This window comes from Lactuca serriola, chromosome 8 (assembly GCF_051521515.1).
Source record: "Lactuca serriola cultivar US96UC23 chromosome 8, Lser_US96UC23_V15, whole genome shotgun sequence".
Classification (NCBI taxonomy): Eukaryota; Viridiplantae; Streptophyta; class Magnoliopsida; order Asterales; family Asteraceae; genus Lactuca; species Lactuca serriola.
The window spans coordinates 285,605,363-285,612,406 of record NC_136415.1 but is presented as its reverse complement, the minus strand read 5'-3'; positions in this window follow the sequence as shown (position 1 = coordinate 285,612,406).

Here is a 7,044-nt window from a genome sequence, read left to right as displayed (position 1 = left end):
TGTTATTATACTAATAACATAAACAATGACAAAAAGCAAATATATCAATTACACTATGATCTAGCCAATTGGATCATTACAAAAATTCATGTACAAAACTTAACCTACAAGAATCATGATAATTGTTAATGGTAATCCTCTAAATCTTTTAGGGTTAAGGTTGTTATTAATGGAAAAAATCATGATTCATAGTTTAATCATAAGTGTTCTTGTTCCGAATGCTTCTGTTGTTTTCTATTTAATTATTTATTTTGTTATGAACATGGAGAATATCTTATTATCTAATACATTAAACTACATTATCTTATCCCAACACCTACCAAACAAAATTAGATGGACATGTTAAGATTGTGAATCGATGCTCTGAAACTTACATGGACATGTTAAGATTGTGAATCGATGCTCTGAAACTTACATAAGATGTTTCACCTTTAGACACTTCCACCTCCTTAGGCAAGTGCATGTTATTGGCTAAGTATTAGTATAATACTTCTCATTATTTCATCCTGAGTATGTCCTCAAATGAAGCTCTATTTGGATCATCTCTTTCTCCCGTACATCTATTACCTTCTAAAAGATTCTACCAACCAAGTTGTGGATAACACCATTAAAGGTAGGGAAAATACAATTTAATTGCTAAAGATAAACTTGATTGGTAGTGGGAAATTCAGACTTTTACCTTTAAAGATTTATCTAAAAGACAAATGTTTTTACGTAGTGGACTAATGCAAAGCTAGAAGATAGCACACGAGAAAAGTACAATTATTTGCTAAGAAGGTTTCTTGAATTCAATGTATGCACCAACTACAATCCTTGATGTCAAGGATTGTCTAGAAGATGAGGGTGTTGATCATGTACGGATTCAAGGAGCTAAAAGGCGCACATGCTGCCAATGGTTTAATTTTTTCTTGAGACATGTATTTTCATATTTTTTTACATAGATATATGTATTTGCCCCATGAAATTGTTTCTTTGACATAGAAATACCCCAACGTTTTAAAAATATAGATCTACCCCTCGTGTTCATACGATGTCATTTAGCGTAGTATTATTAACTACTTTCATTTTTTTTAGTTGCTAAATATTAAGTTTTAATTGTCTCTTGGTTTCATGCTAGGTAGTTCCGTACGTCTCACCCACATCTACTCTAATAAATGAAGATTTTTTTTGTCATGTCATATTCTCATTAAATATTGTCAACTGTTATTTTATGGTTATTTTGAATTAACTTTTTTAACACATGTCATTTTATGAGTTTTTCTATTTTACGAAATTTCACATAATATTTTTAATGTAAAATTACAATAAATGTAGTAATAAATAGATATCAATTTCATTAACGAACTTAACTTTTAATTTCAAAATTTTCAAATAAAAGTTCATTAGTTTTTTTTATTTATTTAAATTCTTTGTTTAATTTTAAAAGATAAAAAACATTTCAATTATAATAATTCATTATTTTTTTATTTTCTTATAAATTCAAATTTCTCAAATATTTTGACATTTATATTTAACTTTTTTTTTTAATTAACTCATATACTACATGAATCTTACAATTAGTTTTGAAAATATAAGAATGGTAGTCAATAGATATCGTTAGTTATTATTGGGAACTTAGGGTCGGACAATGATCGGGGCAAGTTCGGCATGGCATTCACTTAAAATTTTTGAGGCCTAACTTTAAAACTATTGGTATTTATATACTAAAACTATTGGTATTTATATATTAATTAGTACATCAAATTTTCTAAAGAAATTAATACTTGGTTACTTGGTAAAGAGCCTATCTTGTTTGCATATAACTTATGTTCATAAGCAAAAGCTTTTGTTTTCTTAATTAACTTTTATACACTTTTATTTGCATTCATAAAGAAGGTTATAAATAATACATACAAACATGATTAATCCATACTTTGCTATAATATTAACATAGGTCTACTATATAAAAAATTTCCTAAAGTAAACTCCAAATTAGCGTAGACATTTGTCTAGTTTAGTTGGATAAAGATTTTTAATTATTAAAGCGACTAGGTACATGTTTACCATTGACATTTTCTTAAAAACTTAATTATTCATCGAAACTAATTATTTATATTATATATAAATGTTTTTTCACATAATAATAATAATTTTATATTGGTATCTAGTTAATATTTTAACAATAGAATATTTATCAAATTTAATGGTCATACCAATTTTTAGCAATTGGAGCGGGCTTCTAATTCCAATTTCCATACCACCATCAATTGTCGATTTGGCAATTCCGGTGCAGCAGGTTTCTTCACGGTGAACAAACGATGATGGTGCTAACGACGGCAAGCCATTAAGAAATCTAGTAGCCCATGTGATTATAGAAAGATTATTTAAGTCATTTGAAGGAAGATTGAGAGGATCATCAAGAATTCAAGATCAAGATGAAGTCGAAGATTCATTCATGATTTTTAAAAATAAAACCAAGAATCTACCGAAGATAGGCACAAACAAATTGTTATCAATCAAAATAATAGGCTACTAAGATCACCAAGAACATAAAAAAGCAAATATTAAAAAAAGCAATTATCACTGGTGTTCATAAGCAGATTACCTAATCCTAATTTGTGTAAAAGAACCCCTGCTATAGGCCAATTACCGACTCAGTAATTGCTACCACAAGGAAGGATGCAGACACTTACAACGCCTGCTGGTGCTAGTGGTTTTGGCCAACGACTTGTTCAATCAAGAACAAGGTTTAGTATCGACTTGTTTTTTCAATCAAATGATGCAGAACTTTCTTCCAAAAATAATGGATTGAACACCAAAGACATACAAGAATATCTTCGTCTAATATGACCAAGGTTAGTAATAGAAAGTATAACAAACTCAGTGGATAACTGAAAATTGATCTGTTTAAAAGAGACACAAATTCTGGAAATTAAAAGTAACCGTAAGTAAATCATATCTGAGAATTGACCACTGGAAAGATACACAGAATTTTAATAAACAAGATAACTAGAGACGAAAAAGAAAATAAGATCTAGAAATCACCAGATCTAAACGGATATGAAACTGTTGAAACAGACAAATAAGTTTTAGAACTATGAACACTCAGAGATAAGATGACACAACAATCTTTGGATCAAAAATCAGAAACAGATCAGATCTAATAGTAAATCTGAGATAAAAAAAAAAAATCAGAATCAGATCAGATCTAATACTAAATTTGAGATCAGAGAAAGGATTTCAAAAAAAAAAAACAAGCAAAATAGAGTCACACCGAATCAGATGAACAAAAGAGGATCTACGATCTCCACAGAAGATCTGCAATAATCGCTCAGGAAGAAATCACATCTCGATTTACAGCAGATTTCAAACAAACTTCATCCAGATCTAGATCTTCAGTTAACACGATGGACAAATAGATCGATTGTGAGAAAACCACAACGATCAGTAAGAACAACTCCGAATACGTGAACGAACAGATCGCTACCAGGATCTGCAGCCATGAACAACAGTCGAACAGATGACCCAAAAAAACATACAGATCTTGAAACGTTACACAGATCTTCGTCAAAAGTTCGTCACTCAGCAGCTTCTATGTCTCTCATACCATAAAAACAACACAAATGGCAAGATTGGTAGTCAGATCGTACATGTCTGTGATCAAAATCCAAACCGCAAATCAAAAAAACTGAAAAAACCATATAAACCGACACCGAAATCAAAACCGATTGTGTGGTTTTTAGTTTTACAAAAACCGAAAATACTCGGTGCAGTGCGGTTTTTAGTCTTGCAAAAACCGCAAAAAACCGAACCGCACCGCATATATATATATATATATATATATATATATATATATATATATATATATATATATATATAGGGTTAGGTTATTTTGTTTTCACTATCTATTGTGTGCATGTATGACTGATTCTGGACCAATCATTTTAGTTATTTTAAGAAAGTAATTAATGCATATTACATGTTGAAGATATAATAGGTATTAATTACATCTTTAGCATTTAATATGCATTAATTACTTTCTTAAAATAACTAAAATGATTGGTCCAGAATCAATCATACGGGCACACAATAGATAGTGAGAACATTTGAACCTCTCTCTCTCTCTCTCTCTCTCTCTATATATATATATATATATATATATATATATATATATATATATATATATATATAAGTGGGTTCGTGTACAAATGAGATTAAGATGTGAAAAAGTAAAGAACGAATAGGAAATAAACATGTGTATAAGAGTTGGTTTTTTTTTTATTTCACACGTAATATTTTGATTTTTATAATTTTTTTAATTAAAAGGTTATAAATGTAATTTATCTATGTAGTTATCTTGTATGAATTTAACCGTCATTGAAGAGTGAGTAGTCGGTTTTCAAATTGAGCTAACCGTTTATCCATAATTGACTGAAGGTCTACTTTTTTGTTATTACAAATTTTATTCTGAGGGTTTATTTTAAGTTTTCTCAACTATTAGATTATGTATTTCAACATTATTTAACATAATGTTTGCGTTTAAAGCTTTGTTAGATGCGAAAGTTAACAGGAATAGGCAAAGTTCGCATTCAAAAGTCATGAAGAAATTTCCAATTGCATCACAGATAATTGTTTCCAGGAAGAAGGATTATTTAAATGAGAATGTGGACAAAGTTGATTGCATGGTTAATTCTCGTGATCATCCTATCAAAAATAGATGATGATGAAGCATCAGAAGGAAAAAAATTTCGATCTGATGAAGTTAAGAACGAGAGTAAGTTATGATGTTTTGTTGTTAATGTTTTTCAAGTTGACTTATTTTATCATTTTTTTTCGGGTTGATTTTGTTATGCCTGTATGTTTAGATAATGAGAGTCCAATTGAGATTTATTCCAGTAATTCTATGAAGAAGACAATTGACATTTCATCTAGTAATTCTTGGAAGAAGAAAAAGCCAAGGAATAATGTTCATCAGTCTGTGTATAGTTTAATGAAAAAGAGAAAACCTGGTTTGTTTGGTCGATTAAACTCAAAATCATCTGATTCAGAAGGTTAGTTATTCTAATGTTGTTATTCTTTAAGTTTATTATTAATCTAGATTATAATTTTTTTTTGTTGGACATAATTTAGATTATTTAAGTGATTCTGATTTTGAAGTTCGGAGCATTACAAGGAGCAGGAAGTTGGTTAACAGAAGTGATAGAAAATTTAGTAAAACAATTGTCTCCGACCATGGTAAACTTAAATATAATGTTATTTATTTATTGTGTTCCGTATTTAATGATTTTGTTTTATTAATTTTTTATATTATTTTACAACGTTTATATATTGTTAATTTTGTTGTAGACTTTTCTAGTGATTCTGATTTTGAGGATGGTACCAGTAGTAGTGTGAAGAGGGTTGATAAGATAGCTAATAAGAAAGTTAAAAAGAAAATGGAGTTGAATTGTGCTAAAATAAAATCATTGTATTCTCGTGTTTCTCTTCATTCTATATATGGCGTTTGTGAATTCAATGAATCATAATCAAAAAGAATGTGTGAGGAGTTTGGGGTTTGGATCATTGATACACATGAAGACTCAAAGTATTCCAGCTAAATTATGTTATTTTGTTGTTGATTCTTTTGATCCTTTAAAGATGGTTATTAAAACTGAGATTTCTAATATTTTGGTTACAAGGGAAGATGTTAATAGGGTGTTAGGTTTGCCTATGGGGGTTGATCAGTTAAATAGTGTTGATTTAAGAGGTAATGAGGAATGATATGAGATATGGAAAGATCAATTCAAGAAGTCGTTGTCTTTAATTACTCCAAATGATATCGTATACAAGATAATAGAACGATGTGAAGCAGATATGGTGTTTGTTGCAAATTTTATTATTCTTGTATGTACATGTTTTGGATCATGTAACAAACAAGGTGTATGCAATTTGAAGCTTCTACCGTATTTGTTTGAATCATATAAGTTAGATAAGTTTGATTAGTGTACATATGTATTAAATTGTGTAAAAGAGGAAAAGTTGACTTGGGGCAGAAGTGATATTAAGACTTTCTTCAATGGTCCTAGTGTGTTTCTAACGGCATGTCATTTAATGTTATTTGATTAAATATTTTTAAAATATTAATACTATTTATATTTTGTTATTAATTTTTGTTTTTTTTGTAGTTGCTATATGTTGATAGGATTCAATGTAGGCAAATGTTAATGGTTAGAAGATATCCAGTAATTAATAATTGGACTTTAGAGCAGTTGAAAGTGAGAGAAATAAATGAAATTTCGAATGGAGGTTTTGGAAGACCATCTGTTACAGTGAAAAGTGTTGATGAAGTTTCTAGAGGATCAATTTTAGTAAGTAGTGTTAATTGTGTAATTTTGATCGTGAACATGATTTATTTGTTTAGTATTTTGATTTTATGTTTAAATTTTCAGTTTTAGATATTAATTATACTTTTTTATATTTTTTCTTGTTATCAGGAGTTTCATTCAGAAATGAAGTGGTGTTTAGTAGATATGTCTAAGAAAGTGGATAAAGCCTTTAAAAAGCATGGAAATTTGAAAATAATAGAGTTTTATGGATTGAAGGTGAAAGAGTTATGTTCTGCATATATAGCTTTTCGTCATAGTAATTATAAATGTGAATATGCTTTCGAGTCATGTGGAAAAAGCAGTAGTTGTGATGATAATTTTGATGAATTTCGAGATTTTGGGCAGTCTATTAACAACATCGTTGGTGTTAATAAATATGGATTGGCAAATTCGTTTGGCAAATCTGGATGTATTGAAACTAAGTTGCCTGTGGATTGCAATGGTGGTCATAAGGAAAAGTGTGTAGTTGAGGGTATTCCTTCTTTTAATTTAGGAATTGAGGATGACATGTATACTCCTCCAAAAGTGAATGCAAGTGTTTGATAGTTATGTTAGTAATAATTCTGTTTCTGTTGGAATAAGTTTTGCTTCAGTCAAAGGAAATGTACTTAAATCTCATGATGAAAGTGAAAAAGTTAAAATACTTGAGAATGATATGATTTCATCAAGACCAAAGAGAAGTCAAATGTTACCTCCAGTG